General features: G+C 55.6%; 1 protein-coding gene across 8 annotated transcripts in view; it reads right to left on the reverse strand.

Annotated features, from left to right (window-relative positions):
* Positions 1 to 18,193, reverse strand: part of LOC106505208 (uncharacterized) — a 97,719-nt gene that overhangs the window by 27,924 nt on the left and 51,602 nt on the right. For 4 of the 8 annotated variants that reach the window (XR_014818140.1, XR_001299386.3, XR_014818143.1 and 1 more), the window contains exon 4: positions 7,822 to 7,975. The exons of the other annotated variants lie outside the window; for them this stretch is intronic. The gene's annotated coding sequence lies outside the window, so the exon portion shown is untranslated. The remainder of the gene's footprint in view (positions 1 to 7,821; positions 7,976 to 18,193) is intronic. 8 annotated transcript variants of the gene reach the window in all.

Genomic DNA, 18,193 nt, shown 5'->3' on the forward strand with positions numbered 1-18,193 from the left:
TTGGTGATCAACCACTGAATCCTACAGATGAGAAAACGGGGCCCCGCCAGCCTCGGGCGTTTTTGCGAGGCCAAGATGAGGTGATTAGAAGATGCCTGGAAAACTACCCAGTGCTCCTCCAATGAAAAAGCTACATGGCCGTGACTGTTCCCTGGTGTTGCTGCTGTCTGTGGATCTTACAGGCGTGTAAACGGTTTTCTTCTGACTTTGGGGTAGGTCCACCCATCTCAGGAGTCGTGCGTTCAGATGACCTTCCAGTTCACAGTTTAAAACCCATCGTGCAGTTGTGGCTCAGCAGCAACAGGCCTGACTAGTATCCATGAGGATGCAGGTTTGATCCCTGGCCCCGCTCAGTGGGTTAAGGATCCAGCATTGCCATGAACTGGTGTAGGTCGCAGACGTGGCTTGGATCCGGTATTGCTGTGGCTGTGGTGTAGGCTGGCAGCCTTAGCTCCAATTGGACCCCTAGCCTGGGAACTTCCATATGTCGTGGGTGTGGCCCTAAAAAGCAATAAATAAATAAATAAATAAATAAATAAAGTCAATTTGCCGCTGACAGATTTGGAGAAGACGTTTGCAACATAGGTAACAAATGATTGGTGATCAAACTATGTAAGGATCTTTTGTAAATCATTCAGAAAAAGCTTCATGACCCAATTTAAAAAAACAGGCAAAGACTATGAGCAAGAAAAGTACAAAAGAGGAAACCTCAAATATCCCCTGACAGGCAAGGACGGTCCGTGACGATGGCAGAAAGGCAAACGAGAGAATACGTGATTCAACAGAATGGTACCGTAATATTCTGTCATCTTGATGAAAACTGAAAGGTCTGGCCATTTCTTACTGAATCACATGGGTAAATGGGAACTCAGACTCAGTGGGGGCAAAAATTGGTGTGTGTATTCTGGAAAGCTTACTACCACATGTGCTCAGCATTTCTCTTTTTTGGGATTTTCTTTTTCTTTTTCTTTTTTTTTGCCTTTTCTAGGGCCGCTCCTGCGGCATATGGAGGTTCCCAGGCCAGGGGTCAAATCGGAGCTGTAGCCGCCGGCCTACACCACAGCCACAGCAACGTGGGATCCGAGCCGTGTCTGCAACCTACACCACAGCTCAGGGCAACGCCAGATCCTTAACCCACTGAGCAAGGCCAGGGACCGAACCTGCAACCTCATGGTTCCTAGTCGGATTTGTTAACCACTGAGCCACGACGGGAACTCCTGGGGGGTATTTTTTTCCTTCTAGTTTTGTTGACACATAGCTGACACAGAGCAGTGTATAAAGTGTGCAACACACATCGCAGCATCTACCACGGGAGGTTGAGTGAACATCCATCATCTCACACAGACACAACACTAAAGAGAATTTTTTTTTCCTTGTGATGAGAATTCTTAGGACTTACTCAACAACTCTCTGCAGTGTCATCTCTATCACGCTGCACGTTACATGCCTAGAACTTCTTTATCCTGTACCTGGAAGTTTGTGCCTTTGGACCACCTTCACCTGATCCCCCCGCCCAGTGATTCTACTTTTGCAAGTGCACCTTCAAGAAACCCTGAGAGTGTCATAAGGAGACGGGTATTTGGTGTTTTGCAAGGTGTGTAACAAAGACCCCATCAGCAGGGGAGGAGATGCGGGATATACTCGTGTAGTCATATAAGGCTCAGACTCCGTGATAAGATCAATTAGTCACACGTTTTAACACTCAGAGATCTAAAAACTACAATGGCAGATGAAAGAATGTTGCCAACCTAACTGACACGTAGTATGAATCCCTTTGTATAAACTGAAATACAAAGCGGCCTAGACGTCTAAAGATACCCGTGTGTGTAGTGAACACATAACATTGCAGGACCCACATGCCAGGGCCCCCCGATGGTTACCTCTGGGTGAGGAAGGGACATGGGACTTGGGGCTAAGAACAAAGGGAACTTCAGCTCTCTGATGTTTAAAAAAGATTGCGGCAAATATGATGGAATGCTACTGTTCATGTTGGGTGGTGAACAGAACATGATATCAACATGCATGTAATTAACATGTGGTAACACATAGGTCGACATAAAAGTAGTAACACAGGGGTCTTATTCTCCATGTGTTTCAGTATTTTTATTCATAACCAGTTTTTTTGTTTTTGTCTTTTTTTAGGGCCGCGCCCATGGCATATGGAAGTTCCCAGGCTAGGGGTCTAATCGGAGCTACCGCTGCCAGCCTACGCCACAGCCACAGCAACGCTGGAGCTGAGCCGTATCTGTGACCTACATCACAGCTCGTGGCAACACCAGATCCTTAAGCCACTCAGTGAGGCCAGAGATCCACCCACGTTTTCATGGATACTAGTCAGGTTCACCACCGCTGAGCCAGGACAGGAACTCCCCTTAACCGAAGTTTAATGCAGAAGAGCGACAAAGGGCAGAACTGTCTTTTAAAAAAAGAGAGATCTGCATGACCATTGTAAAGTGGGTTCTGTTTAAGACTCCCTCTCAGAACCTTTCTAGGCTGTTGGCAGAAAGTAAGTTAGTGCAACCACTGTGGAAAACAGTTTCCCTCAGAAAACTAAACATAGAACTTCCATTGACCCAGCATTCCCACTCCTGGGCATCCATCCAGAGAAAACTGTAATTCAAAAAGATACTGCACCCCAATGTTCATTGCAGCACGATTCACAATAGGTAAGACGTGGAAGCAACCTAAATGTCCACTGACAGACGAAGGGCTAAGGACGCGGTACATACACACGATGGAACACTACTCAGCCATAAAAAACCCAAAATGATGCCATTTGCAGCAACATGGATGCAGCTAGAGACTCTCATACTAAGTGGAGTAACTCAGAAAGAGAAAGACAAATACCATATGGTATCACTTACATGTGGGATCTAAAAAATGGCACAAATGATCCCATACACAAAACAGAAACAGACTCACAGACGTGGAGAACAGAGTTGTGGTTGCTGAGGGGGAAGAGAGGGATGGACTGGGAGTTTGGGGTTAGTAGGTGCAAACTGTTACACTTAGAGTGGATAAGCAGTGAGGTCCTGCTGTACAGCACAGGGAACTGTGTCCAATCACCTGCGATAGAACGCAATGGAAGATAATATGAAAACAAGAACACACACACACACACACACACTGGGTCACTTTGCTGTACAGCAGAAATTGACGGAACACTGTAAATCAACTATAGCTTAATTTTTTTTTTTTTTAAACGGTACCCTTTCAGCTTCCAAGCCTTCCTGGAGATCAAAGCTTGTTCCTCTAAACCGAGGTAGCACCTCACAGCAGGAAGACGCAGCCGCAGAGCCTGGGTGCCGCGTGCCCTCTGCAGGTGGGGATACTGGGAGGCTCGGGGAGGGAACAGGTCTCCCAGCAGTGTCTCCCTCTCCTGCTCACCCTCCCTCCGTGTCCCTGTCTCCAGCGAAGGAGGCAGAGTCTCCCCCTGCCCCAGCAGCCCTGCACAGAGATGCTACACGGGGTGACCTGCGGATGCGTCTAGATGAGTCTGTACAAGGCTGGAATTTGTTCAAAGCAAGACCACAGGCCCCCATTATAGTCACTTAAGCTAAGCCCCGTGTCACCAAACAGACTTCATTACTGCGGAAGCACTCCCCACGTGGAAGCAGCCGATGAGCACCAGTTATGCAACCTGCCTGACAGACCCCACACTCCCTAAAGGAAAGTGACCTTGCAATTACCAACCTACATTTTGTCTAGAATAACTTTCTGGACCCGGCTTCCTGTCGCCCATAAACGTCTCTCATTTGGGACATCGTTTTGGACTTTTCCTTGCTTCCTTCCTTCCATTTTTCTGCTGGACTCACTGCATATGGAAGTTCTTGGGGCCAATGATTGAATTTGAGTGGCAGCTGCAGCCACACCCAATCCTTTAACCCACTACCCCAGGCCAGGGATCAAACCTGAACCTCCGCAGCGACCCGAGCTGCTGCAGTTGAATTCTCAAGCCACCTTGCCATAGTGGGAACTCCTCAGACCACCTTTCTACCTGCCAGACTGAATGCTGCCTGGTTTGAATGGATTTCCTGAAATAAACTCTTATAGCTTTTAATACGCCCAAGTTTAATTTTTAACAAGTCCTCTGGGACTTGAAGGATGACTCTGCTACCCGCTTCCTCCCTGGGTTGCTTTGTCGGAACCACTGCTCACACTTTCTTTCCAGGGGCAGCACCCTTCACGTTAAGTGTTGGAGTTTCCTTATTCAGGAAAACGAGCCTAAGCCTGGCTCCCATCACAAAGCCCACCAGCTCACACTGTGAGCAGCTGTGCCATCCCACGTTCCTTGGGCAGCCTGGTGCGTAAAGACTTCCAGAGCCTGGCGGCTTTGCTTTTTCTCTTTTCTCAGTGTGGGTACCACATGGAGCTGACAGCTAAACCCGTTAGGTAGGCGTCAAAGTCCTGCGATCTCTGGCAGTTTGAATGCAAACATGTCTTAAGTTGGTCCCGACTAAACAGAGCGCCTCCTAAAAGCCTGATGTCTCCAAACCACGAATAAAGGGAGGAGAGTCCTGATGAGTTTCTGCTACAGGCATTTCCTTCTTCAGATGGAATTTTACCCCCCAGCAGCTGGTCTCCAGGAAGGCAGTTCTCGTGAACCACAGACCTCAGAGACGAGAACGGGCCACGGAAGTCGGAGCTGGTGTAAAGCAGTTTAGCTCCTGCTTCCTGCCCGATCAGTGGAGAAAACTCCATTGCTTCTTGGTGTTGACTGAATCCTGCCACTCCTTCTGCTTTGGATCAGACACTGGATAAGACAAGAAACAGGAACCTTCTCTCAGCCCTTAGTCCACTCCCCCCCCCCCTCCTTCCATCCATCCTTTTTTCACCAGTTATTCTATTGCAGGTTCTCTGCTGGGCACCGAGGAAGCCAAAAACACCCTAAGCGCAAAAGCTAACACCCCAGACAAACATCCACACAAATTCTGGCCCTGAAGGACCAGAGCCCAGTTCGCAGGGAGCAGAGGGAGGAAGTGCATCTGGAAACGGGTTGGGAGAGACGCCCGAGCCCCAAACAGGAAGGAAGCCGCAACTCTGCTCTGGGAGGGAAGGGGAGGTGACGGTGACCGTTTCGCGAGTCCTGGGTTAATAAGTACGACCGCATTCGTTTTTACATCTGTGGTGCCGGCTAGTTTCCAAAGCTGTGTAAGGGCTTGGATTGTGCGGCCACGCTTTTCCAGGGCGAGCGGGAACTTGCTAAAGACGCCCCGAGGCGGCTTCTCTTCTGTTCTGTTCTTTTCTCCCAAACACGGAAACAAACGGGAAGTTTGATGCCGTGGTTTTCCCTGTGTAAAGCGTTCACTGCAGGCCTTTCCGGCACTTATCGTTGCACAGACCTGGAGGGGACTTGTGCAAAGGGCCAGACTGGGCCACGCAGGGAGCACGGGATTTTGCTTATGAGCCTCTGGGAACCTACGCCGTGCAGAACACGCATGGGTGATTTGAAAAACTGGAATTAATTGAGCCGTAGGGGTGACAAAAATCTCTCAGAGGCTACCTTCAAAGCGTCTAATCGTTTGGTTTTTGTCCTTCTTCTTTCGGGGAGTCCGAGGGATCCCCTGCTTCTTTAAAAAAAGCTGCAGAGCGGATTCAGCAAAAATAGGATTTAGTTCTATTTAAAGGCCAACTGAAAATGGGGTAAGCGCAGCACAGGGAGAAGCTGGAGGCTCAGAGGAGGGGAGAGGAAGAGAGAGCTCGGGTGGGAAATGGGGGTGGGGGGCACCAGGTCCTGCTTGTCGGGATTTCCAAGCCCGCCCACCATTTTCGGGGGCCTCCCCCAAGAGAAGACCGGCCAAAGCGCTCAGAACAGACGGAAGGGCCCAGTGTCCAACCACTACGGCACCGATCAAGCCCTCTTACCTGCAGGGCTGGAAGACATCAAAGCCCACACCTGGAGCCCAGAAGTCACACCTGGAAGGCAGCCCCGCATCCGCTCCGCGCGGCTCCAAGCAGGTGGCCCAATGGCGGAGACTCGCTAAACCAAATGACACCTCTAATAACAAGGAAACAGTGACCCGAGACGGGGGACTGTCTTATGTGGACACCCTGTTTCACGGAAACAAATACGACAAGCGCCCAGGCCAGCCTACAACATGTCCCTTGACGTTCTAGCAACACTTCATCGATTTACCTGACTGCCTGTGATGGCGAGGCCATTCTGCGAGGGGGGCTCTGCCTGGCCACAGAGGAAGAAGACCCAAAGCAAGGCAGCCGCCCACCCGAGGCAAACCCGGGGGCTCTGCTCAGGGTGGTGGGGATGCCGCGGGGCGGGGTCGCTGCCCCGTATGGGAGCAAAACGGAGTCCAAGGCTGGCAGAACCCCGACCGCATCCACCGGAGACTCAACAGAACCAACCACGATTTCAAAGATGGGCTTTTGGTTTGCACTGAACTTAAGTCTCCAGCCAATCACTCAACACAGACCCCGCCGTTCTCTTGTTTCTGGTCCAACGTCTCTAACTCCCCTCCCTTGTGAGATCACTGCAGGAGAGGACAACCTTCGCCATCTAACTTTGCAAAAAATCACTCAAACCTTCCAACCCTTGTTAACACCCCCCACCCCCCAGTCTTAACAACCCCGTCCTGAGAAGACACCTGCAGGCGGGGACCGAAGGAGGGAGGAGGAGGAGAGGGGCGGCGGGAGTGCTGGCACAGAGCAGCCTGGGTGGGCGACGGGGCTCCCCGGCCTTCCCTCCGCCCCTCGCTCCCAGTGAAAAGGATGCAGACTGTGCAGACGGCGCTGGAGCTAAGACCAAAAATCCTTTCAGGGCTCCGCTCATGCAGGGCCTTTGTGAAAGCTGTATCCATTTTTCCTGGACCCAAGACTCATTCCCTTTCTGGGTTTGTTTCCATGGGGGAGGCTGACAATCCGACCCAAAGCACCTCTGCTTTTACTTCTGAGATCCACTCGCCCCCCGAGTCAAGTGACGTCTTAATGTGCTCTTGGAGACCCTCGCACTGCAGCCGCCCCGAGGCTGGAGCCAGGCCCTGGGTGTCGCCGCCTGTAATCCCAGCACCCGCCTGGCGCAGGGTGCTTGCTGAACGAGGGGCAGGAGAACCGGGGTTTTTCGGAATCGTGTCTGGCCCTGGGTACCCACCGCCGGGGGAGGGAGGTCTGCTGGCTCCCACAGGTCTTTCCAATTACATCTGGCCCCTGCGTCCACTCTGCACAGAGGAAGGAGCCAGAACATCCCAGCAGGTTTTTACAGACATTGCCAGGTGGACACTGAGCCTCAAGCAGCAGGACTGTAGGCGAAGCTGGGTGGGGACACCAAGGGGTCTGAGATCGCACACCCAGCCGGGAGGGGCTGGCTTTGCGCGTGTTTGACATCTGGGGTTTGAACTTGAGCTGCACCTCGAGATGGAGGTGGGGGCGGCAGTGGGGGCGGTAAGTGACCATGCCCCCCGCCTCCAGCCTGTGCACAACACAAGGGAAGGAGCCCTCCATACAGACTTCTAGAACCTCCTGGCCCAGATGCTGGTCCACCCCAGTTCTGCTCCCACAGCTGCCCCAAGACCCACTGCGTTGGCGTTTCTGACCTTTGACCCAGCAGCGATCGGGGTGACATGGCACCCGGGCCACCTCAGACCTGTCGGCAGTGTCTGGAGGGCGAGAGAGGCTGCAGCGCCCAGTCCTCCAGCCAGAAAGTCAGCAAAACCGGGAGATAAAAGTGTGGCGGCTTCCACATTGGGAACCAGCCCAGGGCAGCACGGAGCAGACCCTCTGTGACGCTCTGTGACGCCCCCTAAGGCTGGTCCTGCCCTCCCCCATACCTCCCAGGGTGGTGGACCGGCCCAGCCTGCCCACCAGACTCACCTCTGACTGCCTACCCGAGGCAGGGACCGGCCACCTCTGGAGGGCGTCTGTCCCCTCTTGGTACAACTCTGAGATGCGAGTGATGCTCTTACCCACAGGCCCTCACACTGTCCTTGGGATGCAAGCCTGTCTTCCTCCCACTCGGCGGTCAGTCCTGCAAAGAATGAGGGTGGAGGCTGCTGAGCTTGGTCGCCTCCGGCTGTCACAACAGAGCAGCAGGCTGGGGGCTCACACGGTCACCTCTCACTGTTCTGGGGGCCGCACCTCCCAGACCCAGGTGTGTGGCTCTGGCCTGGGGAGAGCCCACGGCCCCGCCTGCTGAGGGCCACCTTCTCCACGGGGCCTCGCGGGGCCCAGGGAGGCAGCTCTGGTCTCCTCCTTCCAAAGAGAAAACAAATCCATGACCCGTGTGTCCTCTCTAACCCCAGAGGCCCCACCTCCACTGCCCTGTAACCGAGCAGGGCCCTGCAAATCCTCGGGGGGGGGGGGGGGCTCATGACCTCCGCCTGCCTTTTTAACTACAGAAAAACTTTAGTCAAAGAATCAATTTAATCAGAGAAGTAACAAAATGCAGAGAAAAAGGAAGGCAAGCAAGACAGGATATGATCGCTCAGCCATTCAACAAATCAAGGACCTTTAGTGCGTGCTTCTTCAAGGATTATGGAGACTATGCTGAGCCGTGTCCTTGGGGCTGTGTTTCAGGTGCTGAAGCCCCACCAGGTGGAAGAAGTCAACTGTGTGCCACCCGCAAGCATGGAGACCCCGGAGTGGTGGGAACCCGAAGGCGGATGATGCTGATGCCCAATGACCTCACCACCAGCCAATCAGGAAGCGCCCACGAGCTGACCACGCCCCGCTCCCTGAACCATCATCACCAAGACGCCTCACCATCCCAAGGGCAGCACAGTCCTTGAGATACTAGCCTGCGGTGTCCCCTCTTTGCCTGGAAATTAAAGCTACTTTTTCTGTCTCCTCCAACTCTGTCTCTGTGTTTCTATTCGGCACCGGTGCTCAGAGGCAGCCGAGATTTTGGCAACACCCTCACGGTGGGGGTTAATGTGGCAACATAAGGATTGGGGGCCATGGACGCCCAGCCTGTAACATTATTATTATTAAGCTCCCATTCCTCTTTTTTTGTCTTTTGTCATTTTAAGGCTGCACCTGTGGCATATGGAGGTTCCCAGGCTAGGGGTCGAATCAGAGCTGTAGCCGCCAGCCTACACCACAGCCACAGCAACACGGGATCCAAGCCACGTCTGCGACCTACACATCTCACGGCAATGCTGGATCCCCAACCCACTGAGCGAGGCCAGGGATTGAACCTGAGTCCTCACGGATACTAGTCGGATTTGTTAACCACTGGGCCACAACGGGAACTCCTGAGCTCCTGTTTCTTGAGCTGCTACTGTGTGTCATGGGAACGGTCCTGGGGATTGAGTTCTTTGCTTTTCAGACAAAAGGTTCTGAGTGATCAGATCATTTATTCAAGGTGTCTGCACGTCTCAGAACAGCCAAGCCAGTCCATTCCGCGTTCCTTGTCAGGAAAGGCGCCTTTTCCCTTAGTCAGTGCTCTCTGGAGGCACGGGGCCTCCTGGCTGCCCTGGGACCGTCACTGGCTTGAGGGACTCCTCTGTTCACAGTCTCCTTCCTCAAAAAAAAAAAAAAAAAAAAAACCCAACACAAACATTGTATTTCATGACTGTGTTGGTACAAAGATGAATATAATCCAGGCTGGATTATTATATATTCGTCGTCATCATTATTAGTTTTAATGGCCACACCCCAGACATATGGAAGTTCCCAGGCCAGGGACTGAATTGGAGTCACAGTTGTGACTTATGCTGCAGCAATACCAGACCCTTTAACCCACTGCACTGTGCCAGAGATCAACCTGAACCCCCAAAGCAACCCGAGCCACCCTGGTCAGATTCTTCACAGCAGCAGGGACTCCTATATTCATCATTATTATATTCACTTTTTCCTTCAGATTTTAGAAGAACTTCAAGTTGAAACGTTTTCGCTGGCCCTTAGAAGCATCACGGGCCGAGCACTGCACCTTCTGTGCCTGGAGAAAAGCCAGCCTGTGTGTCTCAGCCTGATGAGGCGACAGCTGAGGGTTTGTCACCAGAGGGTGGGCGGGGCGGGGCAGGACGCTGAAGGCAAGTGGGGTCTGAGCTCAGTAATGGCTGAAGCCAGAACCAGGGAGGTCCCTGAGGTGGCGTTGTAACCGCAGCAGTCACCTCCTTGAAGCTTGGGTTCCTCCATGCAACAGGCCGGGACCTGGAGCCTGGGGCCCAGGCTGCAGTGCTTACACCCGGACAAACCACAAACCGACTCCTCCAGCAACAAAACAAACTATAAGGCACTAAATATAACTGCGTGCTTGCACAGTTGGGGCAAATTATGGACAAGAAGATACAAAAAAACTAAAAACCCAACTGCCACTCCTGAAGAGGCCAGAGCAAAAGAAGGGAACTGCACATGCTCCCTGCACAAAAATACCACCAAAGGGGTGGGGAAGACCACCTAAGCCAACCCTCCAGCCCGACCCCCAGACCCTCCCCTCCCCTTACCCCAAATAAGGAATTCGCTTGTCCCCCCACCCAGCAAGTCAGCAAGGGAAACTTTTCACTCCCGCTGATGCAGTGGAGGCCAAGAACCCAGGAGGGTAACATCTGCATGTCTGCAACTCTCACGGACGAGGCTAAAACTTCATCCCAAAATGGTGCTTGGCCACTGCAAGAGTCTCCCTACACACAGGCCCCTTCGCTTCCCTGGGGGTGAAAAGGGCCCCGCAGGGCAAAGCTTCCGGGAAGGGTGGCCAGCCTGCCATTTTGGTGTTTGGCCACAAGGGGGCACCAATGGTCCAGCCTCCAGCCCAGTATTATCAGCTGTCCGCCCAGGCCTGGCCTGGTCTGCTGAGCTGTGCGAAGCCTGGGCCAGAGCTGGGTGTTTCTCTAGAAGGCCCCTCTCTCCTGCTAACCTCAGTGACCCCTGTAACACAGGACACCGAAGGCAACACAGTTACAGGAAAACCCTGATCAGGGAGGTGGACCTGGGCTGCCACCGCCCCTGTCGCCACTGAGCTGTGTGGCTCTGGGGCAGGAGTGTCACCTCCCCGGCCTCAGCCTCCTCACTGAAATACTCAGAGCAGACTGTAAAGATCTGAGGTCACTTCTGCTCTGAATTTTAATTCTGCAGGAAATATGGCTGGGCCAAAAAATAGCTGCACACATGGCCAGTTTCCTGTTTCTGCTCTGCCGTGACCTTGGCTGGGTGACTTGGTGCCAGTCACTTTCCCTCTCTGGTTCTTGCTTGCTCACTGTGAGAAAGAGGCCTTTCAATGGGCCACCAGCCTGTCTGCAGTGTCCCTGGTGAACTTCGACTTCTGCTGAGAAAGGGGAGGCATCTCAGACCAAGGGGACTGGATGCAGGCAGCTCCACACCTGGAAACCAGACCCTTCTGCCCCCAAGTCTCTGAGGCCTGGAGGAACTGCTGGTTCTGGGGGAGCAGAAACACCCCCTGATCCTCCAACAAGGGTTCCCACTGACTTTTCTTGGAACCCCCTGTGATGAGGGGCGCTGACCTGTTGCTTTTGTGGGAAGTGTCTCCAGGACACTGGGAATTCCAACATCCCGTGTCTCCAGCATGTGGCCCTAGGCTGGCAGCAGTTCCCCCAGGAGCAGAAGTGGGGCAGAAGAGTCAGCTGAGCACTGATTAAAACTACAGTGCTCTAGACCTGTTCCTGGAATTGATTTTGTACATCTGCCCCCCCCCCCAAAATCAGCATTCTTTTATTTATTTGCTTTTTAGGGCCACACCCATCGCATACGGAAGTTTCCAGGCTAGGGGTCAAATCAGAGCTACAGCTGCCCGCCTAGGCTGCAGCCACAGCTATGCGGGATCTGAGTCGTGTCTGCGACCTACACCACAGCTCACGGCAACACGGGATCCTTAACCCACTGAGCAAGACCAGGGATCGAACCCGCATCCTCATTGATCCCAGTTGGGTTCGTTAGCACTGAGCCACGACGGGAACTCCCGAAATCAGCATTCTTTCAACCAGCCGCCAGGTGAAAGAGTGCCATAGAAATGTTGAAAGAACAAGTAATTTTCATTAGTGGGTGGGTTTTTTTTTTTTTTTTTTTTTTTGGTTTCTTCTTGTTTTAAATTGTATCTCAGCACCTTGGAATTTGGGGAAGGGGGATGTAAAAATAGCCATTTTTCAGAGCCAGGCTTTCTCGTCTCTTGTTTAGTCTGGGGCTGTGTCCTTGGCTTCTCCAGGGCTGCGGTCACTGTGGAACCGTGGAATGCTGGTGGCAGGGCCCAAGTGGCACCCCTCAGCCCCCCAAGCCTGCCTGGGGGAGCTGGCCGAGGGTGCCTCTCCTCCCGGGGAGGGGGGGGAACCTTAGAGGCCAGAACCCAGGTTCTCTCCTTCCACTGCACCAGCATGTGACAACCACCTAAACCACAGAAGCCAAGTGCGGGCACCTGAGGGCTGCCTCCTTTGCCTTCCCACCTAGTCCACCCCCTCCTAAGCCCAACCCCGCTCCAGGCAGGGTGACCTCGCTGCCCTCCTCCTACCCTGTCCCCCTGAGGGTGGGCTGCTCCAGGTACTGCCGGGAGCCCAGCCTAACCTCTGACCTCGGCGGGGCAGGGGTCCCCAGACCCCCCTGGGGTTGCCTCCCCTTATCAGCCCCCTCCCCCCCCCCCCCAGCGGCACTCTCTCCCCTGCTCCATAAGCCAGGCTCCCAAACCAGTCATAACAAGCTCACAAAAGAGGAAAGGAGGGGGAATGTTTTAAAAAATGTATCTTGGCCTCAAAACCCCAGGACCGGATTCCCTTCCAAGCCACATAAAACAGCGAAGTGACAGGGCGCCTCGTGTGGGCTGAGGGCGGCTGGTGGAGAAAGGGCTCTGCTGCGGGGGAGGGGCACTCCGGGGAGGATGTGGGCGTCTGGAGGGACCGGGTGGCATCAGACCTGCTCCCCCCCAATCCCGGCCCCCCCACCCCCACCCCACCCCCGGCCCAGCCTCAGCGTCTGGCGGGCGGCTTTCCTGCTAACTCCGGCCACATGCTCCCTCGGCCTCGCCCGCCTGTGCGCTGCCACCCTTCCCTCCGCCTCCAGCCCGGTTGCCACCTGGCTTCTTCGTGCCCCTCTTCCCGGAGGCCGGGCGCTGCGCGGGGGCTCGCAGGCTCTGCGTCCAGACGCTGCAGCCCGAGGGTCAACTGGGGGTAGGGGTGGGGGGGGGCGGGAGGGGGGGTGATCCACCTGCGGCGGCCGCTGTGTCCCTGAGACCTACCCCCCTGCCCAGCAGACCCCCTGCTCTCAGCCCCGCGCTGGAGCGTGCAGACCGGCCCCTCGGCAGGAAGCCCCGCGCCCCTCGCCCCCGCAACCCCCCCTCCCGCCGCACTGGGCACGCGCCGGCTCCCGTTTAGTGTTTAGTGAGCACCTGCTCTGCTCCACGCGCCTCCTGCAGAGGGACAGGCGGCCTGGTCCAGACGTCGGGCTGGAGAGAGGCCCGGTCTGAGCGCCGGCTTGGGCAGGCGTTCTGAGCGACGACAGCTCGGCCAGGCGTCTAAACCGCACGCAGCTGGAGCCTGAGCCCCGCCTGGCTGGGGGCGCGCAGCTGCGACCCATGAATCCGCAGGGCGTGCTCTCCCCACCCCCCAGGTGTCTTGCTTGCTTGGATCGGGAGGGGCCTGTGCCTCCCACCACCGAGGAGCCGTGCTGGCCGGCGTGGTCTGATGGGGCCGGTGGGGTCCTGCCTCCGCGGCGCCGCCTTTAATCCTGACCCCAGAGGCCTCGTCCTCGTCCCGCACGTTTTTTGTGGCCCTGAACTAGACGCTCTGTGCGGCTCAGGCTGGCGAGTCCTTCCTCCCTGCCAGGCTGGGAGATGTGGGGCCGACCTCCCAACTGAGCTTTGTCCCTGGGCAGCCAGTGTGATGCTCTCTAACCTCCTAAGGTTCCACGTCCTCACCAGGAACACGGGGAGAATTGTCGCTGCTACCTCCAAGACGCTCAAAAGACTCATTATCAGTCCATCTGCCCAGGTGGTTTCAGAGCAAAATACTAGAGAAGCAGTCCCCATAGCAGCTCACTTGATGGAAGCCTTCTAATAAATAGGTCAGGTGCAGCCCCCGTGTACACAGGCGTTTCGCCGTTACATCCGCAGGCCACGGCTCCGGGGTAGACAACACCAGCATCCCTAGTTTGCTCACAGGGAGAGGTTGCCCAGAGGCATGAAGGCCCACGCACGAGCTCACACACCTGTTAGCGGTGGAGCTGGGATTCCAGCCTGGGCGCTGGCCTCGGGAGCCCGCAGTCTGCTTACCGGCTTCCGTGAGATAGCGTGGACGTGACGTGGTGGAAATTGAGGTGTACGGCCTGGGAACCGTACTTATCATCACTACCCTGTCCTGCCTCCCGGCGTGGAAGGACGGCCTGCCAGAGCCTCCCCTGCCTTCAGAGCCTGGCGTCTCCCTCCATGGCCTCACGTCCCGCCTCTGGGTGAGGAGGGGAGGTCACTGTGCAGAGTGACCGCCCAGTGGGGGGCCCTGATGGTGTGACGCACGCCTGCTCGCCACGCTCAGAAAACCTCTGCTGTCCCGAGATTGCAAGGCTCCTACGGGGCTCCGAGTCACCAGGTTCCACTGGGCCTTCTACCCACTACGTCTGTCTGAGCGGCCCCGGCCTTGGCACCCCATGGATGAGTTGGAAGAACCTTTTACCTCTGGTCCTGCCAGGCTCCACCCACACCCGCTGAGAACCCTGAGTCCTCAGGGCAAAGCCCAGTCTCCTTGGCATGGTGTTCAGGGCCTTGCCCACCTGCCCCAACTCACCTGCCAGCCCCACCTTTCCTGGCCGCCTGCTCCATCCTGCACCATAGAGAAGTCAGCTCTAGGGTCTCCCTGGACGCCCTCCCCAAGGCCCCTGAACCCCGCCTCACATGCATGGCGCACACGGCATCTCCCTGTAAACTGCTGCAGGCACTGTCTCTGCTGAAGCATCTCACGTTCCCACGGGAAACTGTGGATGCTGGACGGCGACGGCCACCCCGCAGACGAGGATCAGAACGCGAGAAGGAGAGGGGTTTTCCGTCCCTCTGCAAGAGAACCAACAGGGGAAGTGGAACCAGAACCCAGATCCGGGGTCCCGGCTGTGGCTGTTGATGGGGAGACCCACGTGCACCCTGGGCACAGAGAAGGAGCCCACGGGCTGGGGGGATGCATCACACACAAACTGAGGGCTGGCACAGTGTCCCCCAAGCGTGAGTGACTGCCCTTGCCACAGACGGGCATGTCCTGCCCAGAAAACCTGCTCCCCAGACTCCTGTACCCAGAGGGAGGGGGTGCCTAGAAATGACACAAACCGAAACACGCCTCCCCACCCCCAAACACCCTTTGGACAAGTTATCGGGAGGATTCAGTAGCTGGTGTAGACCACACGATTTTAAACTCAGGCTCCTCAGATCAGTTGGCACCTGCCTGGAGGGGAGAACCTGGGGAGGAGAGGGCGGCGGTTGGAAATCTGGCAAGAGCAGGCAGGCTGCTGGCCAGACGAGGAAAACTGAGCTGGTGTTAGCAGAAACCGCGGGAAGGGGAAGGCTTTTCCAAGAAATTACAGCGGGATCGCCTTGCAAGGGGCTGGGGGCCTCTGCAGACATGAGCTCATCGCCCTCCCCCAGGACCTCGGGACCGGGCCAGGCTCTCCGCCCTGCGCTAAGTTCAGGGAAGACGCCACCTGCCCATCCCCCCAAAGAGGCCTGGCGTTCTCGCACGGACCGCGGAGGACCAGAAATTTCCCCCCACTGCTGACTTGGCAGAAGTCTCTTCAAACTTCAAGGGTCCTTAAAAGCCCTTGAAATCTCTCAGGACAAAAATGACTGGGGGAAAAAAAAAAGGCAGTTATTCCAAGGGAATTGTTTCACTCTGTACCTGGGGGTGGACAGTTTCTATTTGCTTTGGGAAGAGGGCCAGGACTGGGGCCCGGCGGCACCGCGCAGGGGTTTTAGAGAAACAGAACCAAGAGTTACATCCAGACTTGCAGAGTTAGGTGGGCATTGGCTCAGCTGGTCGGGGAGCCTAAGCCCCGCCGTGCGCCATCCGCAGGCCCGGGGCCCGGGAGAGCTGGTGGTGAGACTCGGTCCAGGTCCGAAGGCCTGGGAACCGGGAGTGGGGGTTGATGTCTGGGCAGGAGGTGATGGACGCCTCAGATGAGCGGGCAGTCTCCCCTTCCTCCGACTTTCTGTTCATACGGGCCCTTGATGGACTGGAAGGTGTCCACCCGCCTGAGTGATGGTCACCTTTCCTTAACCCACCGACTCAAACGCTCCCCTGTCCCAGAAGCGCCCTCACAGCCACGCTCAGAAACCACGCCCACCGGGCATCCCTTAGCCCAGCCAGGCCGACACCTGAGATTAACCACCCTACCCTTGGTTGGGGATGCAGAGCTTGAGTGCCAGGTGCCAGGTGCAGCAGGAGGAGAGCATTTGGGGCATCGACCAAGCCACGTTTCGGAGCCTCTCCTGTGCCCTCAGCGCTTGCTTGACCCTGGAGGATACGGACGTGGGCAGGAGCCAGGCCTTGTGGGCCGGCGGTGCGGCGGGGCACGGTGGGGCAGAGTCCCCGCAGAGGAGAAGCTTGGTGGCCTGGGCGCTGCCAGGAGGCCGCATGGGGCCATCGCTGCGAGCCAGCCCTTGTCTGTTGGGTTCAAACTGTGTGCCAGCTGTGCAGTAAGCGATCACTAGCCACCACGCCATACATGAATCTCCTTAACAGCCCCGGGGCCACGTAGCTGCCCTTCCCATTCTCTGCCCTTAGCGCAGCGCCAGGGACCGTCCACTGAGGCCCTTCGTGAATGGTTGACGGTGATGCCATTGCAAAGTTAGGAGACTGAAGCCACAGGAGAAGAGCAATTTGTCACTAGTGGGTGAGTCTAGGAACAAGGGAAGCAGGTCCAGAGGCCCAGGGCCCCCGCGGTTAGAGCCCAGGCCTCAGAGTCCACAGCCCCGCCGGGACCAGGACGGGCTGGGAGTGGCTGCGAGACCCTGCGAAGGTCACTGACCCTGCAGGCGTTGATTGGAGCATGGAGGTAACAATATTTATTTCAGAGGGCTGTTGGGAGGAGCACATACTATGTATCAACTTGCTCAGCACAGGCCCGGCCTAGGGGGATCGTGCAATAAATCACCATTATTTCATGAGCCCAACAACACTGCGTGTGTGGGAGCCTCTTAGATCCAGGCTTCGCCTCCTGCGTTCGAGTGTCGTCATCACCTTTCCTGAAACTTCGGGCTTGTCTCCAAAGCACCCACGTCAATGCACAATGACACACACAGAAACCCAACTGGGGATGTTTGAGCACAGACGTTCACGTTTTTGAAAGAAAACAGGCCTACGTATTTTAGTTGCTGACACGATTTAAGTTAGAATTTGGATGGAACTCTTCCCCGCCCTGTTACACCGAGTCCCTCTGGCCCCGCAGGGACCCGCGACCTGGAGCCAGAATAAATCCCAGGAGTTGGAAAAGTGGAAGGTTGAAAGGCAGCGGCTCCGGAGAGGCTCTGTCTACACCCTGCCCCACCTGTGTCTCAGCTACATGCCACTGCTGGCTCGGGCACCACCCTGGCCCCGTGGTCACTGAAGGACACTAGAATAAGTGACCAAAGACTTTCCAGAACTCTCTTTACCTAAGTGGTTTGAGGAACAGGGATATTAGGGCTAAAGAGAGAGAAGGAAAGAAAGAAGGAAAGGAAGAAAAAGAATAGAGAAAAAGGGAGAAGGAAATAAGGAAGAAGGAAAGAAAGACAAAAGAGTGAAAGAGAGAGAGAAAGAAGAAAAAGAAAGAAAGAAGGGAAGAGGGAGGAAGAAGGAAGGAAAGAAACAAAGACAGACAGACAGAAAGAAAGAAGGAAATAGCTAAAATACCACTGCAGAGAAGAATGAAGACCAGTTGCCAACAAGGCGCCTGTTGGAGTCTCAGCTGTGATAACCATTTGTTGACTTAATGGTGATGCCATATCGTGCGCTGGGTGGTTAGAGCCGCGCATCGACGGCACCAGAGCCGCGGCTATGAAATCGGGGAGCTGGGACCTCTCAGCCCTTTATCCTCCCTGGATGCGAGGAAAGTTGAACTCGTATCCTAGGCAACCACAGACCACGCCCTGGGGCGAGGGTCCTGCTTCCCAGGCGGTGCAGCCCAGATACCCACGCCCGGGCGGCCGGGGGAAAGGGGGACGTCAACTGCCCCGTCTCTGTGGTCACAGGGCTGCCGTCCGAGGCCGGCGAAGAACAGGACGTCCTCCGGGGTGGCGGCGGCCAGCTCCTCTGCTGCCAACCTAAAGAAACTCGAGGAGTCTGGGCAGCTG

The sequence above is a fragment of the Sus scrofa genome, chromosome 10 (genome assembly GCF_054392235.1).
Source record: "Sus scrofa isolate SSC_HxYL_T2T_F1_AM1 chromosome 10, Sscrofa_HxYL_maternal_Yorkshire_Landrace_v2.0, whole genome shotgun sequence".
In the NCBI taxonomy this organism is placed as follows: domain Eukaryota; kingdom Metazoa; phylum Chordata; class Mammalia; order Artiodactyla; family Suidae; genus Sus; species Sus scrofa.